Raw genomic sequence first — 24,833 nt, 5'->3', positions numbered from 1 at the left:
ATTGCTATTTTTCTTCTCCAGTCTGGTAAATGTTAATGGCAGGGGCATAATCTCATGCCCAGGGGATCTCTCCTCATTGGCTTACTTTGTTCTCATCTCACACCTTTCAGATGCTGGAATCAGGACCGCATCTACATAGCCAGGCCTATCCATTCAAATTTCAGATGTGTTACTTGCCCCTAATTGCAGAACTCCTCCCTTTGCTCTGATACAAACTTAAAGAGCAGGAAGGCTGAGGTTCTGAAAGAACCAAACCTTTGAAATTCCAATGAGAAGATTAAAATGTGAAACCACTTAAGGGCTTGCACTTTGACAGACCGTCTGTCGGTGTGACTCAGCCATCTGATCTTCCTAGGCCTGAAGGAAAAGACATTTTTGTCCTTCCCTCAGGTGGGTAATTCACTTCCTTGAAACACATCATTGGTGTGGAAAAGTTGGTTTGAAGAAAATCATTCTTGACATCTCTATTTGGCAGCAGTGTTTCTACAGTGCTACTATTTATCCTTGATGCAAAATTGTGTGTTTTGATCTTGGCCCTACCCTCAATGACAAAATTTCGAAGAGACAGAAAACTAGGCTAGAGTTTCCCTAGTTACCAGATTTGCAGATGTGTAATGGAGTTGAATCTTCAAGATGCACGTGCTCTTCCATCAAGCTGCATAACCCCAAAGTCACCATGTCTGGGGAACCACCCACAGTGATTTACACACTTGTAATATGAATGTGAGCACACATGGAGCACCAGTCACCCGTTTGCAATGAAATACAGGACTGCAATTAAATAACGTACTTTTATGAAACACAAATGATCACCACTTGCATTTTAAATGAGAAATAACAAAAGTTGAGACTAGAAGTAAAGAAGTGCCGTATGTAAGCACCAGTTGGGGGCTACTTCCTTTGAAGCCTCAAGGGCAGCCAGTGAAAGTAGACAGAACAGAAACTTTGAAGCCAGACAGACTACAGTTTCAATCCTGGAGCAGATCAATTTCTCCATGTGACCTCAGGCAGATCACTGGATTTCTCTGAGTCCAAGTTTCCTCATCTATTTAAATAATCCTTTTCTGGGGTCATCACAAGGCACATGTCCTCACACAGGGTGAACAATTCATCAACAGTGCTTTCCCTTCTTTCTTGGAATTCAAATGGACTAGGGTGAGGGAGTGGTCACTGTTATTTGCATAGGCATGGGGGGAGGCAAGGAGTTTGAGGGAAAGGGAGAATGTGCTGTGTGAGGGAAGGTGTATTAGTCTGTTCTCACACTGCTATAAAGGACTGCCTAAGACTGGATGATTTATAAAGGAAAGAGATTTAATTGACTCACAGTTCCACATGGCTGCGGAGGCCTCAGGAAACTTACAATCATGGCAGAAGGTGAAGCAAACACATCCTTCTTCACTTGACAACAGGAAGAAGTGCCGAGCAAAAGGGGGAAAAGCCCCTTATAAAACCATCAGATCTTGTGAGAACTCACTCACTATCACGAGAACAGCATGAGGGTTACCACCCCTATGATTCAATACCTCCCATCAGGTCCCTCCCATGACACATGGGGATTATGGGAAGTACAATTCAAGATGAAATTTGGGTGGCAACACAGTGAAACCACACCAGAAGGGAAATCTCAGAAGAACCCAGAATTTGGGCTCCCCTGGACTTTGTCCCTGGTGCAATCCTTCCACACTTCTAACTGCAGAGCATCCTATCCAAGGACTCCTTGCTGAGGGTCCTCCTGCCCAGGACATCTGAGTGTCCCAGGACACTCTCCTTTCAGACCACTGCAGCTCTCAGGGTCCTGGCTCCCCTTTTTCTTTTTGTGGGTTAAAAAAAAAAACAATTCTAAAGAAGAACAGAGGTTTTCTGTTTTATCTTCACACATAACCAGAGAAAGACTTGCTATGGTTTGAGTATTTGATGCCTCCAAACCTCATGGTAAAATCTGATCCCCAGTGTTGGAGGTAAGGCCTGATGGGGAGGTGTTTGGGTCATGGAGGCAGATTCCTGATGAATAGCTTGGTGCTGTCTTATGGTCATAAGTGAGTTCTTGCTCAATTAGCTGGTTGTTAAAAAAAAGCCTGGTCCCTCCCCACCCTCTTCTCTCTCTTGCTTCCTCTCTCTCTCTATGTGATCTCTGCATACGCCAGCTCCCTCCACCTTCCACCATGAGTGGAAACAGCCTGAAGCCTTAACCGGATACAGATGCCAGTGCCATGCTTCCTATACAGCCTGTAGAACCGTGAACCAAATAAACCTCTTTTCTTTATAAATTACCCAGCCTTAGGTATTCCTTTATAGCAACACAAATGGACTAAGACAGAACCTAACAGTATTCCATTTCTTGTTTTCCCTTTCTCATCCTGCTTCTTGCCCTCCTCCCAACTCTTCAGTTTTTCTTGATTTTTATCTGCTTTGAAATCAACAGGGCTGTTGCTCCCAGTCAAGGAGCCAGGTAAGCACACGTAGTATGTGTCGATGTGAGGGTTGCTCACATCCACCCACAGTTCCTGCTTCAGCTACTTCTTCCATTGTTTCCCTTCCCTCAGTGGGCGGAGTACACAACACATTCTCCCTTCCCCCAGGCCTCTTGCCTCCCCACATGCCTACCATAATAATAGTGACCACTCCCCAACTCCAGCCTGCCCCACCCTTCCATGCTTCTTCAGCCACTTAGGGGAAGGTGTGGATCTCCATAAGCTGTGAAATAAGAAAATCAGTTGCTATATACCCATGAAAACATAGGTGACAGCAGTGAGACTCAAAGAGTTTCAATGGCATAACTTGATAGATGCAAAAGAAAGCTGTGTAGTAAGTAAATAGTGGTCTCCCAAAATATATACGTCTCCATCTCAGAACCAGTGAATGTGGCGTTTTTTGGAAAAAGTGTCTTTGCAGATGTATTAAGTTAAGGATCTCATGGTGAAAGCACCCTGGGTTACGCAGGTGGGCCCTAAATCCAATGATGAGGTCCTTATAAGAGTGAGGCAGAGGGAGATTATGCAGACGAAAGAAAAGGCTGTGCGAAGAAGGAGGCAGAGACTAGAGTGATGTGGCCATAAGTCAAAGGACACCTGGAGCCACCAGAAGCTGGAAGAAGCAAGACAGACAGAATCTCCCAGAGCCTACAGAGGGAGCAAGGCCCTGCCAACACCTTGATTTCACACTTCTGGCCTCCAGAACTGCAAGAGAATGCTTTTCTGTTATTTTAAGTCTCCAAGTTTACAGTAATTGGATACAGCAGCCCTAGCAAACCAATATGAGAGCCTTGAAATCCAGCTCTGTTGCTTATAATGATAAACTGTACCATCCTATACCACGACATCAGGACCACAGCAACCTTAGAAAGGAATAGTGTCAAGGCCTTAGGCCTCAGCTTCATCTGCCTTGCCTTCCCCATGACCAAGTGAAACCTAACAAACAAAACCCACTGGCTTTTCTGAGAGATCAGCCCAAATAGTAGGCTGAGCAAAAGTTCAAGGGTCCCTGAAGGTGATGAAGGATCTGCATGGATGTCTGATGGAATCAAACCATTCCTCTGCACAAACGGGGAGAGCCACAGAGCATTGCTCACTGCAAACTGAGAGAGGACTGATTCCTTCCAGACAATCAAGTGAGAAAACACCAACTATTAAGTAATGATCTCAAGGTTGGGTATGGTGGCTCATACCTGTAGTCCTAACATTTTAGGGGACCGAGGTGGGAGGGTCACTTGAGACCAAGAGTTCAAAACCAGCCTGAGTAACACAGCAAGACTCCATTTCTACAAAAAACAAAAAACAGTAATTAGCTGGGCATGGTGGCGTGTGCCTACAGTCCTAGATACTTGGGGAGGCAGACGCAGGAGGATGAGTTGAGCCCAGGAGGTTGAGGCCACAATGAGCTATGATCACACCACTGCTCTCCAGCCTGGGTGACAGAGTGAGACTCTGTCTCAAAAAAAAAAAAAAGTAATGATCTCAAGAACACCCACTCTATTTGCTTTTCAAAAGCTTCATACACATCTGAAAGGATAAAGCAAGTTTGCTCTTCCTGAAACATATGAGCCAGGATCATTTCCTGCACCTTTTTTTCTATCCTATCACTTTTTTTCTCCGGGTTTCCTGGTGGCCTCAAGTCAATTTCAACTCCTAAGCAGGAGGCTCTGAAATCACATGAACGTCACCTTCCTGCCACTCCTGGCTCTTGCCTGGGAGCAGCTACAAAGGCTCATCTGCCCACATATTGCGACTGTCTCCTCCTACTTCAAAAACTCTTCTTTAAAGGGTGCTGGTATTTGAAACCTGTTCTGAATAGCTCTGTGGCAAAACCTCAGCCTTTGTCTCTGGGTATAGTGGCCATGGACTATAGTGGGGAAAACCCTGGAGGCAAGAGAGCCAGGTGTTTATTGCAGCAGTCAAGATGATTTGGGTGGCAAAGAACAGAAAATTCTGGGTCAAAATGGCTTCATCACTAAGCAATGTATTCGCTCACACAACCGGGAGCTCAGAAGTGAGTGGCGGCAAGCCAGGCAAAAATCAGCTGCTCAAGATGTCATCATGGAAGCCGAGTGCAGTGACCCATGCCTGTAATCCCAGTGCCTTGGGAGGCCGAAGCAGGAGCCTCACTTGAGGTCAGGGGTTCAAGACCAGCCTGGGCAATATGACAAGACCCTGTCTCTACAAAAAATAAGAAATAATAATTAACTGGGCATGGTGGTATGTGTCTGTAGTCCTAGCTACTTGGGATGCTGAGGCCAGAGGATCATTTGAGCCCAGGAGTTCAAGGCTGCCGTGAGCTATGACTGGCCCACTACATTCCAGCCTGGGTAACAGAGTGAGACTCTGTCTCTAAAAAATAAAATAAAATAAAAATTTTAAGATATTATCATGGGCTAGGCACAGTGGCGCATGCCTATAATCCCAGCACTTTGGGAGGCAGAGGTGGCGGGCTGATCACTTAAGGTCAGGAGTTCAAGACCAGCCTGGCCAACATGGTGAAACCCCATCTTCAGTAAAAATGCAAAAATTTAGCCATGCATGATGGTGCCATGTGCACCTATAATCCAGGTTACTCAGGCAGGAGGCTGAGGCAGGCGAATCACTTTAACCCGGGAGGCGGAGGTTGCAGCGAGCCAATATCATGCCACTGCACTCCAGCCTAGGTGACAGAGCAAGACTCTGTCTCAGAAAAAAAAAAACAAAACTCAGAAAAACAAAAAAAAAACAAATTCTTTTCATTTCTCTGCTGAGCTTTCCTCAGAACCAACTTCACCCCAGGCTGGTTTCTTGATTGATTGTGTGATAGTTACCAGTCCAAATGAGTGTTACATATGTCCTTACTTAGGTCTGGATGGAGAGTACAACAGGGAAATGTCTCCACTGATGATGGGCTATGTCCTTCCTTTCAGGCTGACTGAGCTGATTTAGGTCATGAGTCCACCTTGACCCGTAACAGTCACCAGGGCAATACCCCATGAGATTGGCTTAGACTGCTCACTTTTCTCCTTTTGAGCTGTGAGTAGTTCATGAGTAGAGCTCGATAAGCTAAGGTTCTGATAGGAAACAGAAATTGTATCATGAACATTGGGTACACACAGTTTCCAGTGTGCTAGTCCTGGCTCCGTACCTTGCTAGTTACATGATATTGAGCAAGTCATTTGACCCCTTTGACTTTTGCATTGAAATTTAAAAAGTAGAGCCATGTCTGCCCACAGAAGGATCAGAAGAGATCGTGAAAATAAAAGCACTTTTTAAACTGAAAGTTCTATACAAAAGAGACACACAGGCTTGGTCTCTCCCACTGTCCTCAGCTCATGGTGCACAGATATGCCCCAGCACAGAGGGTGCCTGCTCTCACCACACCCCAGACTCCAAAGCATTTAGCAAAACAGGCCTGGGAGTAGAGTTGCCAGATTTAGCAAGTAGAAATACAGGATGCCTAGTTACATCTAAATTTCAGATAAGTAATTTTTAGTGTGAAGTATGCCCCAAATATTGCATGGTATATATACTAAAACATGATTCATTGTTTATCTGACATTCAAATGTAACTGAACATCCTGGATTTCATGTGGCAACTCTACCTGGGAGGGGCCTGGCCAAAAACAAGTCCTGGCCTGAACTTCTGTGCTGGTTTCTATTCTCTTTTTCATTTAAGCCCTGGTTGATGTCTTTCTCAGCAGTTCTCACCCTGATCACTCCCACTTCTGATATTCCCCCTAAACCCAGGATACACTCTCTTCCCCATCTCAGGTGATGGCTTCATTCACCCAGGTGCTCAGTTCCCAGCACTGGAGCCGTCCCTGACTGTTCCCTTTCCCCCACAGCCCATTTACAGTGCTGGCTCTGTTGTCCCAGCAGAACTAGCAGATTCTTACCACTTCCACCTCTACTGCCCTGTCCCTGCAAGGAACCTCTTTGCACTGCAGCAGTCACCTCCTGACCATTCTCCCAGATTTTGGGAGAACTGACTCATCAAGTCATGTCTTTGCCTGCTTAAAATCTTTGCCTGATGGCACATGCCTGTAATCCCAGCTACTCGGGAGGCTGAGGCAGGAGAATCGCTTGACCCTGGGAGGCAGAGATTGTGGTGAGCCAAGATCAGGCCACTGCACTTCAGCCTGGACAACAAGAGTGAAACTCTGTCTCAAAAAAAAAAAAAAAATCTTTGCCTGTCCACCGGAAGCTCTTAGAATAAAATCCAAGCTCCGTATTGTGGCCTAGAAGACCTTACTCAAGTCAGGACCTGCCGTTTTCTCCTCTCCCACCTCACTGGTCTTTGTTCTTGTCCTTGAAATGCTGAGCTCATCTCCATCCTCTGGATGTATGCGTGTGTATAAATGTACATATATACACGTATATACTATAGTATATATACATATACTCTCCCATCAACTTAGAGTGTGTGTCCCTCCATTGCTGCATGACACACTTCTTCACGATATTCAGATCTCACCCCAAATGTCACCTCTTCCAAGAAGCCCACTATGACCACTCCATCTGGAATAGCAGCCCTCCCATCCCATCACTGACTTCCTATTACCTTGTTTTATTCTCTTTGTATCATTATCACTCTTTGATATCTTATTTGTTTATGATTTTTGTCTCTCTCTCTCCTGGTAAAATATAAATTCTGAGATTGAACCAATGTATCCAAATACCTAGAACAGTAGTTGACAGAGTAGTTGCCCAATAAACATCTGTGAAATGGGTGTCAAATGAATATGCATAGATATGCAAATGAACAGGCACAAACACTTTCTAGGTCTGCTGTCCAATTTGGTAGCCAGTGGTCACATGTGGCTCTCGAGCACTTAAAATGGTGCCAGTCCTTTAGCTCCTGAGGCAGAACTTAGGAAAGAAAAAAGAAAAAGAAAAAGAAAATGGTGCCAGCCCAAATTGGATTGTGCTGTAAGTGTAAAATATATACCAGATTTAGTCTTAGCTGAAAGAAAGGAACGTAAAATTTCTCATAAATAATTTTTATATTGATTACCTGTTGAAATAATATTTTAGTTACATGGGTTAAATAAATATATATTATTAAAATTAATTGTACTTGCTTATTTTTCCTTTACTTCATGTGGCTACTAGAATATTTTAAAACATATACTTGTCTTATATTTGCAGCTCATGTTCTAGTTCTATGCATTCTATTTCTACTGGGCAGCACCGCTTCAGACTACAGACTGCTAGGCCCATGAGGTGAGGATGCTTTGAACACTGGCAACCTATAGACCAGACTCTGTGCGTGTTCTTTCTCTGCCTTCTGTCTCAGGCCCAGAACTTTGGGTGACAAAGGCGACTCTTTGGCATCTCTTTCACTAAAGAAGTGGGACCCACAGTTTAATCTATGGCAAGGCATCTACCATAATAAAGAAAAGACACCTACATAGAATGACTGCTTCATAGCAAGTCTACGTACAGTAAAGATTAGCTAATACTATTGTTGGTTTTATTTTTGCTGTTATTTATTTTTGCCCTACTCATCCAGTGGATTATAAACTACTCAGGGGAAGGTATCATGTCTTCACCTTCATTTATAACTCATCAAGTCTAGAGTTCCCTGCACATCCTTTACCATCTTTGAAGATAAATGACTGATCAACCAGCAGCCTCTCTCTCCATCATAGTAGCTTCAGGGCAAAGCTAAAGAGAATTGACTCAACCTTAAAATGCCAAATGAATCATTATGCCAAAATGATTTATATCCACCTTAGAATACAGTTAATTCAGGCCACCTTGACTGGCTTGCCTTTAACCTCCTGAGAGTCTGAGATTACATTTATTAACCTGAGATGAGAACTGGTCTTAAGAGCTCTCAGTAACCTATTGGGGTAAGAAGAACTTTGAAACCTAGAGTGAGTTGCAGGCTTCTCCCTGACAATGAGGCCTGGCCCAGGAACTCCACAGAAAGGTTTTTGGGGGAATCATTTGGGCATGGGGCCTGGGATGCGGAAGGGGAAGTTGGGAGGGAAGACTGATCTGAAGAACAGGTGAGTGTACAAAGTCTCCCTATATTGATCACAACTCTTGAGTTATATATTTGTACCAATGCGGGAAGTTCAACCAAAAAGGAAAATTTCCCTGGAGACCCCCATGCTTATGCCAGCATCACTCATATTTTTTGTTCTTAAGCTTTCCCTGCCCTTAGAACCTTTAATCTATAACTTCTTCCTGTTTGCTTGTTTCTCAGGATTATACTTCCTTCTACCCTAGAGGGATTGATGAGTCCTTCCTCATTTACAGTCATTCAAACAAGGCAGCAAGCTTCAGTGCATTTTCTGGAAGAAGCATCTTTTAAATTCATCTTTGAGGATGAGACATTTCTTACTGTCATTTATCAGTGTTGACATCTAAGACTGAGTGAGCCAGGTGAACTGGTTCCTGGTAGTGCACAGAAAATAAATCTGAGGAGTAACAATCCTTATGTTGCCAGGACGAGTACCAAAACTATGCTCACCCCACAGGTAGGTTTCTTGCTACAGTCTTAGAAAGTTAACCACCCTGGAATTCATTAAAATATTTAAATGCTTTATTGAAAGGGCAAGTGATGGGCCTCAGGCTGACACAACAAAAGGGGTTGTTTGGAAGTGAATATTCCAGGTTCTTCCTTAGCAAAAGATCTAAAGTGTTAATATTATCGTGGGAAGGATGCAGAGAACTTGAAGGAAATTCATAGCCTGATTATTTGGCTCAGGAGAAGCAACACTTCAGCCAAAATTTTATATTCCATCTCTACTCTTCATGGAGCATGAGTTTCCAAAGTCAAACTGCGTGAGATCCAGCAGAGATTAATTAACTACCCACCAGGCGAAGCGGCCTACAGGTCTGCATCAAAACTGCATTGTTGCATATCTTTTTCTCCCTAGCCTAAGTAAGAAGTCTTCAGATAAAACCCAATTAATTAGATTTGAATTTTTAGTTAAAATAATTCCAATTGAACAACTTTGTGAAGAAATAAGCAAAGTGTACATTTCAACAAATGATCTTCAACTAAAAAAAAGAAAAAGTCACACACGCCAAATATAGATACATATATTTACCCTCGATAGTAATCAAGAAGTGCACATATGATATCATATTTTCTTAATTATCAAATATAAAAATAATAATAATATCTACTATTGGCCAAAGTGTGGGAAAGTAGGCATTTTCATTTACTGTTTTTGGGAATGTAAGTTGGTATAAGCTTTTGGGAAGAGAATTTGCGTTACCAAACTGAATTTTGTTCCACCCACCCAGTGCAGCAAAGCAAGCACCAATATTGGGATTGAAGTGAGAGAAAGTGAGGCACTTATTGCAGGGCACCAGCAAAGAGAGTCCCCACGGAGTATAGGTAAGGGTTTTTAAAGGCAGAAGTTATAAAGCATAAATCAATTCATGGAGGCTGTACATTGGTTTGATCTAAAAAGTTGGGACATCTTGAAATTGGGGCTTACAGGTCACAGGTGAATTTAAAGATTTTCTGATTTGCAACTAGTTAAGGAAGCAAAGCTTTGTCTAGAAATTTGAGATCAGCAGAAAAGAATGTTAGCTCAGCCGGGTGCAGCAACTCACGCCTGTAATCCCAGCACTTTGGGAGGCTGAAGCGGGCAGATCACTTGAGGACAGGAGTTTGAGACCAGCCTGGCTAACATGCTGAAACCCCATCTCTACTACAAAATATTAATATTAAAAAAATTAGCCAGGCATGGTGGTGTGTGCCTGTAATCCTTGCTACTCCAGTGGTTGAGGCACAAGAATCACTTGAATCTGGGAGGCAGAGGTTGCAGTGAGCCAAGATTACACCACTGCACTTCAGCCTGGGCAACAGAGTGAGTATCTCAAAAAAAAAAAAAAAGAATGTTAGCTCTGGCTTATGGGCATGACCTCCTCCAGACCCCTTATGAACAAATTTAGAACAAAGAATAGTGGGCAGTCAGAGTCACTCCTCGGTTCCTCCTTATCTATGGTCTATGTGCCAGCAAACCCATTTGATAGGGGTCTGGGTTTTTTAAAAACAATTCAGGGATATATGTTAAGATGTTATCTTTAGTTTCCATAGAATACCAAAAGTCTTGTGACTTTAACTTCCTTGGCTATTGCTTTAAGCTACTATTATTACCTTCTTGCTTATCAAGTTGTTCCTTTACTTCTCAGGGCTAACTGTAATTTCCCTTTAAGAAACTCAAGATTTTCCTTTATTTCCATGTTTGTAGGGGTTGTCCAACAGATCCCTGGGAGGGGTCAGTGCTCTGTCTCATTTGCGATATTCCAAAAGCCTTAAAATATGTTTATTATTTGGCCTAGCAATTCCTCTTTGAAGAATTTATCCTAAGAAATGATTTTTTAATTAGACATTATATATAAAGATACTAAGCAGTATGTATAACAGTGAAAATGGAGCCAACCAGAATGTTCAATAACAAGACACTGATTAAAATAACTAATGGAACATTATGATGAAATTCTATCATTAAAAAATAATACTGAAAGCAACTTGTTACCAGTAATGATGTAATACCTTGAATCAACGAATCACTGTACCAAAAACAGTTACAAACTCCGCACAAAATTTTGTTTTAAAAGACTACTGTTTGAAGTCTTGTCCAGCATGTTAGGAGCTCAGAAGTTATCACTCCCATTCTCACACAGAAAAAGTCTGACCAAACTATAAATCAACAGCTCTTTCCATATCCACCAGGAAACTGAAGTCACTGATTCCCTGCAAAATTGAAAAGGCAGACAGGTAGATACATAGAATCAGAACTCAATGAAGCAGGAGCCAGGGAACAGAAGTCTCCATGGGAACCAGTACTGAAGAAAGAAACTCTAAAATGTAATTGACAAATTGCTGGCAGCTCAGCGTGGACAAATCTGAGAGTTAAAAACCTCTAGGAGGTAGGAGAAGATAGTCTTAGTGGCAGTCACTGCACTTTTGGGTATTTTAGCTCCTGGAGCCCTACTAGGATCTCACAATGAATATTAGAGAAAAATTCAATCCCCTCATGTTTTTGGCAGAGGGTAGGGGGGAAAGTAGCCCCTTTTAGTGAAATAAGCTCAGGACACTCTGTTATTCTTAATAAGGCCAGCCCTCAGCAAAAATTATTTTACCAGAGCCTAGCCAACAGAAGTTCTGCTGGAACCTAACCAACCAATGGTGGGGAAAAAACACCCAACTTCAGTCAGCTCTAGACTTCCATGAGGTAGAAGAGAAATACCCAACTCTAGGCCACTTTAGCCTTCTTGCCTCACCTAAAGGAAGGCCCACAAAACTGAGAAGCACCTGTGAAGATCACAGCTCAGGGGTACATGCTCCCTAAAAAATTAAAACTTAACCATAGGAATATGGAATGCTTCCTCCCTCCTGACTCAGCACATCTGTAGGGCTCCTGTACAATAACAGGAGAATATAACTAAAATAACTGTACAACTCAGACCGTATTTAAGAAGTTTCCAGGGCAAACAAAGACAAAAGGAGAGCAAAAACAAGAACTTTAGCCTCTGACACCTACAGCTATGGCAGACGGTAAATACAGCCTAACTTCTAGCCAGAAAAACATAACTCATGTAAAAGCCTATTTACTTCTGTTCATTTACCCAATATATCAGGTCTGGCTATCAAGAAAAAAATGACAGGACATACTAAAAGCAAAAAACATAGAATGAAGAGAAAATGCAAACATCAGGATCCATACTCAGATACAACAGATGTTAGAATTATGATTGTGCATTTAAAACTACTATGATTAATATGCTAAGGATTCTAATGGAAAAACTGGACAACATGCAAGCACAAATGAATAATATAAGCACAGAAATTGAAAATCTAAGAAAGAATCAAAAGGAAATGCTAGCAATCAAAGACACTTTAAAAGAAATGAAGAAGGCCTTTATGAGGCTCATCAATAGACTGGACACAACCGAGGAAAGAAACAGTGAACCTGAAGAAATGTCAATAGAAACTTCCAAAACTGAAATGCAAAAATTAAAAAACTGAAAAGAACAGGACAAAATACAAAATATCCGAGAATTGTGGGACAATTACAAGAGACGTAATATATGCATATTTTAAATGCCAGGGGGGAAAAAAAGAAATAGAAGAAATATTTGAAGCAATAATGACCAAGATTTCTTAAAATTAATGATAGATACTAGACCACAGTTCCACAAACTCAGAGAACAAGTAGTATAACCCCAAAAAAATCTACACCTAGATTTTTTTCATATTCAAAACAAAGACAAAGAGAAAATCTTGAAAGAAGCTGAGGAGGAGGAGGAGGTGGACACCTTGCCTATAGAGGAGCAAGGGGAAAGCCAGACTCCTCTTCAGAAACCTTGCAAGCAGGAAGATAGTGGGGTAAAATATTTGGAGTAGTAAGAAAAAAAAAACCCATCAACCTAAAATTCTATGTCCAGCAAAGTTATCCTTCAAAAGTGAACGAGAAATAAAGACTTTCCCAGACAAAAAAAATCAGAAAATTTTTCACCAGTAAACCTGCTTTGCACAAAATGTTTTAAAAAATTATTCAGAGAGAAGAAAATCAATGTAGGTCATAAACTTAAATCTACATAAAGAATGGAAAAATGGAAGAGAATAAACAAATAAAGGTAAGATAAAATCTTTTTCTTTGTTATTCTTAGTTGATCTAACAGATAAAATTCATTGAAAATAATAATACCAACAAATATATTCAGTGATGATAGCTTATGGGTAAGTGAAATGAATGACAGCAATGTTATATGAGATGAAAAGGAGGATTTGAGAATGCTCTGTTATGAGGTATTTGCATTACACTTGACATGGCATTGTTATATGAAACAGGACTTTGATTAATTGTAAGTGTATATTGCACACTCAAGAGCATTCACTAAAAAAAGCTTTTTAAGTATAACTGGAAGAGAAGAGAAGAAATAGAATCATATAAAATGTTTAACAAAAATGAGGGAATCCAGAAAAGGAGAAGATTTAACAAAAAAAAAAAAGGTATAAGAGAAATAACTAGAAAACAACAACAAATATGACATATATTAATCAAACTATATCAATAATCACTTTAAATGTCAATGGCCTAGATATACCAATTAAAAGACAGAAGTTGCCAGAGTGAAACACAAAACAAAACCCAAATATTTATGTGGTCTATGAGAAACCCACTGTAAATATAAAGACACAGATAGGTCAAAGGTAAAGAAATGGAGAAAGTCATAGCATGCTAATACTATTCAAAAGAAGGATGGAGTACTTACTATATTAATTTCAGATAAAGAAGACTTCAGAGCAAGGGAAATTAACAGAGATAAAGAGAAGCATTATGTTAATGATAAAAGGGTCAATTATCCAAGAAAACATAACAATCTTCAATGCATGCACCTAAGAACAGAGAATCAAAATGTGTGAGGCAAAAACATAGAACTGCAAGGAGAAACAGATGAAACCACTGTCCTAGTTGGACTTCAACACCCCATTATTGGAAACTGACAGATTCAGCAGGCAGAAAATCAGTAAGGACATAACTGAACTCAGTAGCATCATCAATCAACTAAATATAATTGACACCTACAGAAAACTTCATCTATCTACAGAATACACATTCTTCTCAAACTCACAAAGAACAGTCATCAAGGAAAACCACATTCTGAGCCATAAAACACACCCTCACAAATTTAAAAGAATAAAAATTATGCGAAGTATGTCCTCAGACCACAAACTTTGGAAAACCCCAAAGCACTTGGTAATGGAACAATATACTTCCAAATAACACATACGCCAAGGGAGAGTCTCAAAATAAAATTGAAAATAGTTTGAAGTAAATAAAAATGAAAATACAACTTATCAAAATTAGGGCAAATGAAGTGAAAGTATGGCTTACAGAAATTTATAGCATCAAATGCACATATTAAAAAAGAAATATTTAAAATATCTAAAATCAATCATCTAAGCTTCCACCTTACAAAACTGGAAAAGCAAGTAAATGTGCTTCATAAAATAATAAAGAATATAAATGCAAAAAAGGATCTAGAAGAGCCTATTAAATTCAAAGTAAGCAAGAAAGCAATAAAAATTAGAGCAGAAATCAATGAAAATGAAAACAAGAAGTCGTTAGAGAAAATCAACAAAACCAAAGCAGTTTCCTTGAATATATCAATTATATAGATAAACTTCTAGCCAGGTTTACTAAGAAAAAAAGAGAGCAGGCACAAATAACTAATTTCAAATATGAAAGAGGAGCCATCACTACAGATCTTCTGGACATTAAGAAAGACAGTAAATATTTTTAACAACTCTATGCTGACATATTTAGTAACCTGAGGTTGAACCTTGAAAGCCAAATCTACCAAAACTCACACAATGGTAAGTAGATAATTTGAATAGGCACATATCTATTAAAAAGTAGAATTAAAAACTAATAATCCTGTGGCTCAAGCCTGTAATCCCAGCACTTTGGGAGGCCGAGGCGGGCGGATCACAAGGTCAGGAGATCGAGACCACAGTGAAACCCCGTCTCTACTAAAAATACAAAAAATTAGCCGGGCGTGGTGGCGGGCGCCTGTAGTCCTAGCTACTCAGGAGGCTGAGGCAGGAGAATGGCGTGAACCCAGGAGGCGGAGCTTGCAGTGAGCCGAGATCGCGCCACTGCACTCCAGCCTGGGCAACAGCGTGAGACTCCGTCTCAAAAAAAAAAAAAAAAAAAAAAAAAAAAAAAAAAAAAAAAAAAAACTAATAATCCTTCAAAACAGAAATTACCAGACCCAGATGAGTTCTCTTGTGAATTTTATCAAACATTTAAGGAAGAAATTATACCAATTCTCTACAATCACCTCCAGAACATAGAAGCAGAGGAAATACTTGCGAATTCATTCTATGAGGTTAGTACTACCCCAATACCAAAACTGAAGACGTTACAAGAAAGAAAAACTATAAACCAGTGTCTCTTATGAGCATAAATGCAAAAATCCTCAACAAAATTTGAGCATATTGAATCCAACAATGTATAAAAATAATTATATACGATGACCAAGAGGGATTTATTTCAGGTATGCAAGGCTGGCTCCTCATTCAAAAGTCAATTGATGTGATCTGTCACATCATTAGTCTGAAGAACAATAATCACATAATCATATAAATAGATGCAGAAAAGGCACTTGACAATATCCAACTACCATTAATCGTAAAAATTCTCAACAAACTAGAAATAGATAAAAACTCCCTCAACTTGATAAAGAACATCCATAAGAAAACTACAAATAACATCATACTTAATGGTGAGAAATAAATGCTTTTCTAAGATCAAGAACAAGGCAAGAATATCCATTCTCACTCAGTCAATAGCAAAATAAAGACTGGGTGCAGTGGCTCATACCTGTAATCCCAGCACTTTGGGAGGCTGAAGCAGGAGGATTACTTGAGGCCAGGACTTCAAGACCAGCCTGGGCAACACAGCAAGACCCCATCTCCACAAAAAATTTTAAAAATTAGCCTGGCATGGTGGTGCATGCCTGCAGTCTTAGCTACTTAGGAGGCTGAGGCAAGAGGATTGCCTGAACCCAGGATGCTCAGGTTACAGTGAGCCATGATCATGCCACCACACTCCAGCCTGGATGACAGATCAAGAGCCTATCCCCCCAGCAAAAAAAAAAAAAAAAAAAAAGAAGAGGAAAGAAAATCCTAGCTAATTCAAGAAGACTAGGAAAATAAATAAAAGGTATATTGGGAAATAAGAAATAAAACCATCTTTGTTCACAGATGACATGATCATCTATGTAGAAAATCTCCAAACCAAAAACACTGATGGAACTAATAAGTGATTACAGCAAAGTTGCAAGATACAAAGTTAATATGCAAAAGTCTATTGCTTTCTTATATACTAGCAAATGTGAAAAAAGTATGGACATTAGTTAAAAATAATAACAAACACGGCCGGGTGCAGTGGCTCATGCCTGTAATCCCAGCACTTTGGGAGGCCAAGGCAGGTGGATCACCTGAGGTCAGGACCAGCCTGACCAACATGAAGAATGTTTGTCTCCACTAAAAATACAAAATTAGCTGGGCGTGGGGGCATATGCCTATAATCCCAACTACTTGGGAGGCTGAGGCAGGAGAATTTCTTGAACCTGGGAGGCAGAGGGGGCTGTGACCTGAGATTGTGCCACTGCACTCCAGCCTGGGCAACAAGAGTGAAACTCCGTCTCAAAAACAAATAAATAAATAATAATAATGCATATATATTGATTCATTAGTTGTGAGAAACGTACCATAGGAAAGTAAGTTCTTTACAGTAGAGGAAACTGGGTACAAGAGTATATGGGTATTCTCTATTACATCCTTGCAACTTTCATATAAATCTAAAGCTGTCCTTTCCAATTCATCGTATGAAACTAGGATAAACCTAATCCCAAAACCTGAAAAGGACATTACGGAAAAGAAAATTTACAGGCTAATCCCATTCATTATCCATAGAAATGTATATATCTAAGGATAATAGAAAAATGATAAAATACAATCCCAGAAATGCAAGACTGGTTCAACAATCGAAAATCAATGTAGTTAATTCACCACATTAACAGAATAAAGGAGGAAATTATATGATTATCTCAATCAGTCCAGAAAAAGCATTTGACAGAATCCAATATTCATTCCTAATAAAAACAGTCAGCAAACTGAGAGTAGGAGGAGCTTTCTCATTCTGATTAAGGGCATCTATGAAAAACTCGCAGCCAAAATTATACTTACTGATTAAATATTGAATGTTCCTTTTATGGTTGGGAATAAGCACAGGATAAATTTAAAGATTCATAACCTGCTTGCGTTTTAAAAAGGATTTGTATATCCCACCCAAAAAAGTTTCAATTCAATTTATTAATTGAATTGAATAACATTTATTGGACACTTACTAGGTGCAAAACAGTTGTGAGGTGTTGGGGATTTTTTTTAAAGGGCAAAAAGCAGTCTGCTTGTCAAGGAGCTTTTAAATAAATTTAAAAATAAGACAGATACTTATTAAAAGTAACTAAAGTACACTCTAATATATGCTAGAGGGCCAAATGAAGCAACAGATGATTAACAGTTCAGGCTTTTGGAATCCAGATTGTGGAGGTCAAGGACTGGCATATTTAGGAGTTTAGATTTTATTCTATAGGCTGTGGGGCTTTCTTAGCCCATGTTTTAGGCCTGTGAGCAGAGAAATGGTATAATAAAAAGATTCCACAGTCAGCACCACCAATATACATTTTGAAAATATGTCACTATATCCAGGACTCTGAGCCTTCACTTTCATTTTATTACAAAGCAAGAGATGACCAGAGAGGTTAACTGATTTTCTCGAAGCGAGGGAGCAAATCAATGGAAATGGAGCATGGGATGTTAGTGTAAAGATGTAACAGAATCCAGATTTCCTTCAATAGTGGTACTTCTAATGTTCCAGCTGTTGGTTGGGTATCTTGAAGAGTGAAGGACTGGGAACAGAAGTCACCTTTCATTTCTGATAGCTCAGTAAATCAAAAATATCTAGCACTGAAAGTTTGTCTTCAGATAATGGTAACCAGGGAAGTAGAGAAAGACTAGGAGAAGGGGGGAAAGAGTTAAAATTGGCTGCAAAGAACAGATGGTCTTCTCTGCTGCACTCCCACCTTCCTTCCTCTCTTTCCTACACTTACTGCCCACCTATCCAATTGTGCGCTTGCTTGTGAGCGCACACACACACTCACACTGTACTCTTCACAAGCTCCCCACTACCTGTCAGTACTGACAGTTAATTCACTGATAGGGAAATCTGTCTCTTTCCCATCGTCAGTGGTTAATTGAAAAGGTATCCACTAGCATGAGTATAAGATGCAGAAATTAATAATTATCTGAGAAAAAGCAAATGAGATGCTGATAGCAAGCTGGTCAGATTGAGCCATGATAAAGCGGGGACCTCCAAGGCTCTCAGCAGACAGGCTCCAGAACCATGATACTCCCCCTCCAAGGTGAATAATCCTTGGAGATTCATCTGGAAAATAAAATGCCTGACTGTTAGCAGGCTCTTAATTCGTGCATGAGTCCCTACTCCTTTAACTCAGCAAAGAGAAGACACATACAGGACTGGAGAAGTTTAGGGGTGAGTCTACACAGAGGCTCAGAAAGTTAGCCCCAGAGGAAAACAATCAAAGGATCTTCACCGAGTGACCAATCCAGCTTGACTTGGACTGTATCATCCAGTTTGACTTGGACTGTATCAGTTTTAGCAATGAAAGTCACACGTCCTGTGAAACCTCTCAGTCTCAGGCAAACCCAGAACATTGATCTTCCTAGCATGGGCTGGTTCTCTCACACTAAGAGCTGGAGGTCAAGATATTAGGCAACAGGCCAGCCCCAAAACATATATATTTTGGACTCCCCGAGTCCCAGAACTTATCCGTCTACATGAGTCAGGGGAAGAAAAGACTCCACCCTTCCTCTGGGGCCCACTGCAATGGGAGAAGGTTCTGGAATAATACTACTACTGAAGTATTACATTAGGTGATGGGTTTTTTTTTCTTTTCAGTAGTTCAGAAGTTCTGAGGATCTTGTGGTTTTTTCTCATCATCCTCCTCCCCTGGCTCTTCTATTTCATTTGAAGAGGAGATGATATGATTGAATGAAACACAAGGAAGTAAAGTGATCTTCCTCATTTGTTTTTCCAAAAGCTGATGCCTCAGAGGAAAAAGAAAGCAAAGCCCTGTACCCTGTCTCATGCCGAGTCTCAGGGAGGCAGCCAGATGCCAGAGAGAAAATGACTATGTAGGTGACCTAGACCAACAAGAGCACAGACAGCCTGTCGGAGACCTCCATGCCTTAACCTGGCTCACAAGTAGAGCCACCAGAACTAAAGTAGCTGTGGTGACAGAGACAGAGACAATCTTCATGAATAGATGGCCAAGAACCAGACAAGAAGATACTCCGGAGGACACCTGCAGAGGCAAGACATCAGGGACCACAGCACTGCCCACTCCCTCTCATATGGTCCCCATGTAAACCCCTGAAACTGGGTACCATCCCAAAGGTAATAGCAATCCCAAAAGTAATTGACTAAAAATATGTTTCTGCCACTCTGTCACAATGGAGGTCTGAAACAGTTGTTACGTTATAGAGAAAGACAGTTTCATTCTTTGCATACCTGAGTCTATAAACTCAGATTTACCCTCTACGCAGCATCCCGCGGTGGGAAAAAAAAAAAACAGGATTCAGAAACTGAGACTTGGCTTTGAGTTCTGACTCTATCACTCTAAAGTTTTGTGAATTATTGGGAAACACTCTCTCACAGCTCATAAGACTTCTCGGCTTCATTTTCTCTCATTCCACTCTCCACGAAGAGGAAGAATAGCTGTTATGACCCCCTACACTCTCCAACAGCTGTTACATCTTCCCTCAAACTTCTGAAGACCAAACAATGCTGCTCTTTAAAAACCACCCTTCACCACCAAGCTTGTCCATTCATTCAAGGGTGACAAGCTGAATGGGTGCTGACATCCCTGCTCTAAAACTTGACCCAGAACCACTTTCCTGTCCGGGAAGATTTTTTTTGTTCTAGAGAATCTATGCAGTGTACATAGCCAACTTCCATGTGCAACCTGCTCCTGTGCTCTTGAACTGGAAACATCTTTGAGTTTCCAAATCTCTCAGTGCTGCCCATGCTGAGCTCCACCTGATGACAAAACAAGGGAATCGCCTTCCTTTAAGGTTTTGAGATGGTGTCTATCTCTGTTGCCCAGGCTGGAGTGCAGTGGCATGATCTCAGCTCACTGCAACCTCTGTCTCCTGGGTTCAAGCGATTCTCCTGCCCCAGCCTCCTGAGTAGCTGGGATTACAGGCGCATGCCACCACACCCGGCTAATTTTTGTATTCTTTAGTAGAGACAGGGCTTCATCATATTGGCCAGATTGGTCTTGAACTCTTGACCTCAAGTGATCCACCCACCTCGGCCTCCCAAAGTGCTGGGATTACAGGTGTGACCCACTACGCCCAGCCTTTTCCTTTAAGTTTTCCCTCTGGGTAGGTGTGTACCCACCTGTGGTGGTGTGACCTCAATCAGGATTTCCTAAGTCAGATTCCAGAGCACTGGTTCTGCTGGGATAATGCAAGTTATGGAAAAAGTCAAGCTTGACATAGTCAGACTGGCTTGGGAAATTCTGGTATAAGTAAAATTGAAGGGGTTTCTTTACTCCAGGAGAACCTTGAACATGCTAATGTATGCTGTCTTTCCTCAAAGGAGGGTGATATGGTTTGGCTCTGTGACCCCACCCAAATCTCACCTTGAACTGTAATAATCCCCATGCGTCAAGGGTGGGACCAGGTAGAGATAACTGAATCATGGTGGCAGTTTCCCCCAGGCTGTTCTCATGATAGTGAGTGAGTTCTCATGAGATCTGACGCTTTTATAAGGGGCTTCCCACTTTGCTCGGCACTCATTGTCTTCCCTGCCACCCTGTGAAGAGGTGCCTTCTGCCATGATTGTAAGTTTCCTGAGGCCTTCCTAGCCATGAGGAACTGTGAGTCAATTAAACCTCTTTCCTTTATAAATTACCCAGTCTTGGATATTTCTTCATAGCAGCACGAGAACGGACTAATACAGAGGAAATATGGAATGCAGTGTTTCCCAAACTTCTGAGACCCAGACTGACGTGGCGCCCCTGCTTTCTCAGACTATTATGAATGGGCTGGGTTTCCGTGACAGTGGTGACACCTACTGCTTCCCCGTGATTGACACAGTGGCCCATCCTCAGAGAACAGGGCTCCCTAGGACTCTTTCCTCTCAAACAGCACCAACTACTCTCCAAGATGCTTTTCTGAGACTCAGTAGACACTTAAATATGGCTAAGGCTATCTGTTTTGAGATAATGAAAATAGCTGATGCTCCCTGAGCCATGTTCTGCCACATTTTACCATCTATGGCTGTGACTGACAACGTTGGCTGTATATTATGACAATCCACATTAGCTTTCTAGGGCTGCCGTCACAAAATACCATAAACTGGGTGGCTAAAAACAAGATAAATGTATTTTCTCACAGCTCTGAAGGCCCGAAGTCCAATATCAAGGTGTCCTTCTGAAAGACTCTACAGGAAAGTTCGTTCCCTGCCTCTCTCCTAGTTCCTGGGAGTTGTTGGTAATTTTGGGGATTCCTTGGCTTATAGACGCATCGCTCCAATCTCTGCCTCCTCTGCTTCACAGCCTTCTCCTTGTGTCTCTTTACATTGTTTTGTCTCTGTACCTGTCTATTTTGTGTCTCTTCTCCTCTCCTAATAGGGACACCAGTTCTATTGGATTAAGGGCCCACCCTATTCCAATATGACCTCATCTTAACTACTACACCCGTAATGAATCTATTTCCAAATAAAACCACATTCTGAATTTCCAGAAAGGACATGAACTTGGTGGGAGAGATCATAGTGGGGGAAAATTAAACATAGTACATCACTTAAGGAGTTTTTATTTATTTATTTGTTTGTTTAATTAATTTTTTTTTGACAGAGTTTTGCTCTTGTTGCCCAAGCTAAAGTGCAATGGCATGATCTTGGCTCACCACAACCTCCGCCTCCCAGGTTCAAGCAATTCTCCTGTCCCAGCCTCCTGTGTAGCTAGGATTGCAGGCATGTGCCACCACGCCCAGCTAATTTTTGTATTTTTAGTAGAGAGGGGTTTCTCCACGTTGGTCAGGCTGGTCTCAAACTCCCAACCTCAGGTGATCCACCCGCCTTGGCTTTCCAAAGTGCTGGCATTACAGGCATGAACCACCTGGCCCACTTAAGGAGTTTTTAGAACTCACACGCCAGGCCAATTGTAATGATCCCAGAATCTGGCAATGGGACCCAGTCATCGGTGTTCCTTAAAGATCTCTGGGTAATTCCAATATGCAGTCAACTTGAAATGATTGTCCTACGGACTTTATATAAATATTTTCCCATACAGTCCTCATAATAAACCCAAGAGGTGCTGTTCATATCCTTCTATTATGGATGAAAGAAACGTCTGAGACTTAAAGAGGTTAAAGTAACTTGATTGTGGCTACACAGGCAGTAAGTCATTGAGCTGGGATTTCTGGAGGCATTTAGCTCCAGAGCTGAATCATATAAGCCTTTCAGGCTCAGAGCTGAGCTTTTAGTAGCCTCTGAGCTCTGAGAGAGGGCACCACAGCCCCCTCTGCAACTAAGGAGTTAAACTGGCCTGCATGCGGCTTTCTTTAGGAAGCATCCCCCTTTCTGGCTTTGATCCTAGCCCCACTCTTCCCTCTTCAGTCCCAGCAAAACCCCTCCAGCTGGCACCACTCTGGGAAGTGGGAAGACAAAAGTTTCTCTGAATTGCCACTTCCAGCCTGCCATGCGACTGCAGCTTTTAATAGTAACTACTGTGCTCTGATGAAAAAGATTGTTGTTTCCATAATCAGAAAAGTAGCTCCAATCCAAGGACGCTGCCATAGCCCTGACCAATGAATGTGGAAGAGCCCTGGGAGGAACAGGGCTAACTAAAAGGACTCTCAGCAAGCGGCTGTCAAGCCTTAGGGCGCCTCTCTGGCCAGTTCCCGGTACTGCACCACTGCCCAGAGCCCAGGCCAGGCCTGCTCCCAGCTCTGCAGACCTGCCACTTTTGAATGGGTCAGGCAGATCAAACTTGCTATTTACAGAGGCCAGAGTGGTACCACCTAGGGGATGTCATCTGCAACTTTATTTTTATCTCCCACGATGCCTTTAAAATATCTTCATAGAGAAACTGGATCACTCGTATATTGTTGATGTAAGTGGAAGGAAAATGGTACAGCCACTCTGGGAAAAGCTTGGTGGCATCTTAAAAAAATAAACTTACAACTATTATACCTCTTAACCATTATATGCCCCCGGGGCATTTATTCCCAGAGAAATGTAGATGAACTCACACAAAAACATGAGCACAAACATTCATAGCTGCTTTACTCATAATAGCAAAAAATAAAAAACCTTGAAATAGCCCAGTCCTTAAATGAGTGAATGGTTAAACAAACTGGCATATCCATACCATGGAATACTTCTGAACAATAAAAAAAGAAAACAGACCAGCTACTGTGACTCAAGCCTGTAATCCCAGCACTTTGGCAAGCCAAGGCAGGAGGATTGCTTGAGCCCAGGAGTTCAAGATCAGCCTGGGCAACATAAGAAGCCCTGACTACTACAAAAAAAACAAAATTTAGCAGGCATGGTGGTATGTGCCTGTAAGTCCAACTACCTGGAGGCTGAGGTTGGAGGATTGCTTGAGCCCAGAAGGTCAAGGCTGTAGTCAGCCATGATCATGCCACTGCACTCCCCTGGGTGACAAAAGGAGACCTTGTCTCAAACAAGCAAACAAAAAACTATTAATACACACAACAACTTGGATGAATCTCCAGAATTAGGCTGAGGAGAAAAAAAAAAGTTAATCCTACAAAATTATATACTATACATATACTTTCATTTATATAGAATTATTAAGAAGACAACAGTATAGAAATGGAGAGCAGATTAATGGTTGCCGGTGGTTAAGGAGGGAGGTGGGGGGCTATGGTTAAAAAGGTCAGCAGGAGGGTCCCTTGTGTTAATGGAATGTTCTGCATCTTGACTATACTGATGTCGACATCCTGGTTGTGATATCATGCCATCATTTTGCAAGCTATTACTCTTGGGGAAACACACAGAGTCTCCCTGTATGATTTCTTACAATTGCATGGGAATCTATGATTATCTTGAAATAAAAGTTTTGATTTTTTTTAAGTTTGAAAAATGTATTCAATGAGGAAATTTTCACCTTTTGTCTAGATTAAAACCCTGGTAGCTCCCAAGATTTTCCCGCTTTAGCCCTAGAGTCATTATGTCAGGAGACAGAGCCTCAATTTAAGCATTATAGTGCCCATTCCTATGTATTAATAACAATCAAGTCTCCAAAACTAATTTAGTGCTAAATATTCTCTTTCCTCAGGTAGGGCCAGTTGACGACAGCCACTTTACACTCGGGTGGGAGGTGTGTTCAGCCTCTCCTTTCGCTCACCTCCTCCTCTTTGCAAATGGGAGAAAGGACAGGGGAAGAAATTCTAGAAAGTTCACACTTGATGGAATGGTATTCTGAAGGTTCCTCTTCTTTCTCAATGGTGTTTTCATATGTTCTTCTGAGACCTCCCTACTGGGCCCTTCAGACAGCTGCTCCCATGACCGGCGAGATGCCCAGTGCCTGTCTTTGTTCCTGGCAGACTCCAAGTGTGCAGGCCCCTTCCAAACACAAGCAGGCCTCCTGGCTCTACCACCAAAGCAGTAAGCCCATTTCTCACCCTTCCAATATCCTGGGGAAGTCACAACAGGTCCGCATTGCAGAGGATGCCTTCCTTGTAATCCTGGCAGAAACCCTCACAGGCTTGAG

General features: G+C 41.5%; 1 protein-coding gene across 7 annotated transcripts in view; it reads left to right on the top strand.

The window, feature by feature from the left end:
* The window catches only part of DCTN6 (dynactin subunit 6), a 1,120,059-nt gene that overhangs the window by 781,610 nt on the left and 313,616 nt on the right, over positions 1 to 24,833 (top strand). The window lies entirely within an intron of this gene.

Source organism: Macaca thibetana, chromosome 8 (genome assembly GCF_024542745.1).
Source record: "Macaca thibetana thibetana isolate TM-01 chromosome 8, ASM2454274v1, whole genome shotgun sequence".
Classification (NCBI taxonomy): domain Eukaryota; kingdom Metazoa; phylum Chordata; class Mammalia; order Primates; family Cercopithecidae; genus Macaca; species Macaca thibetana.
This window is presented reverse-complemented; position numbering and strand designations above follow the sequence as displayed.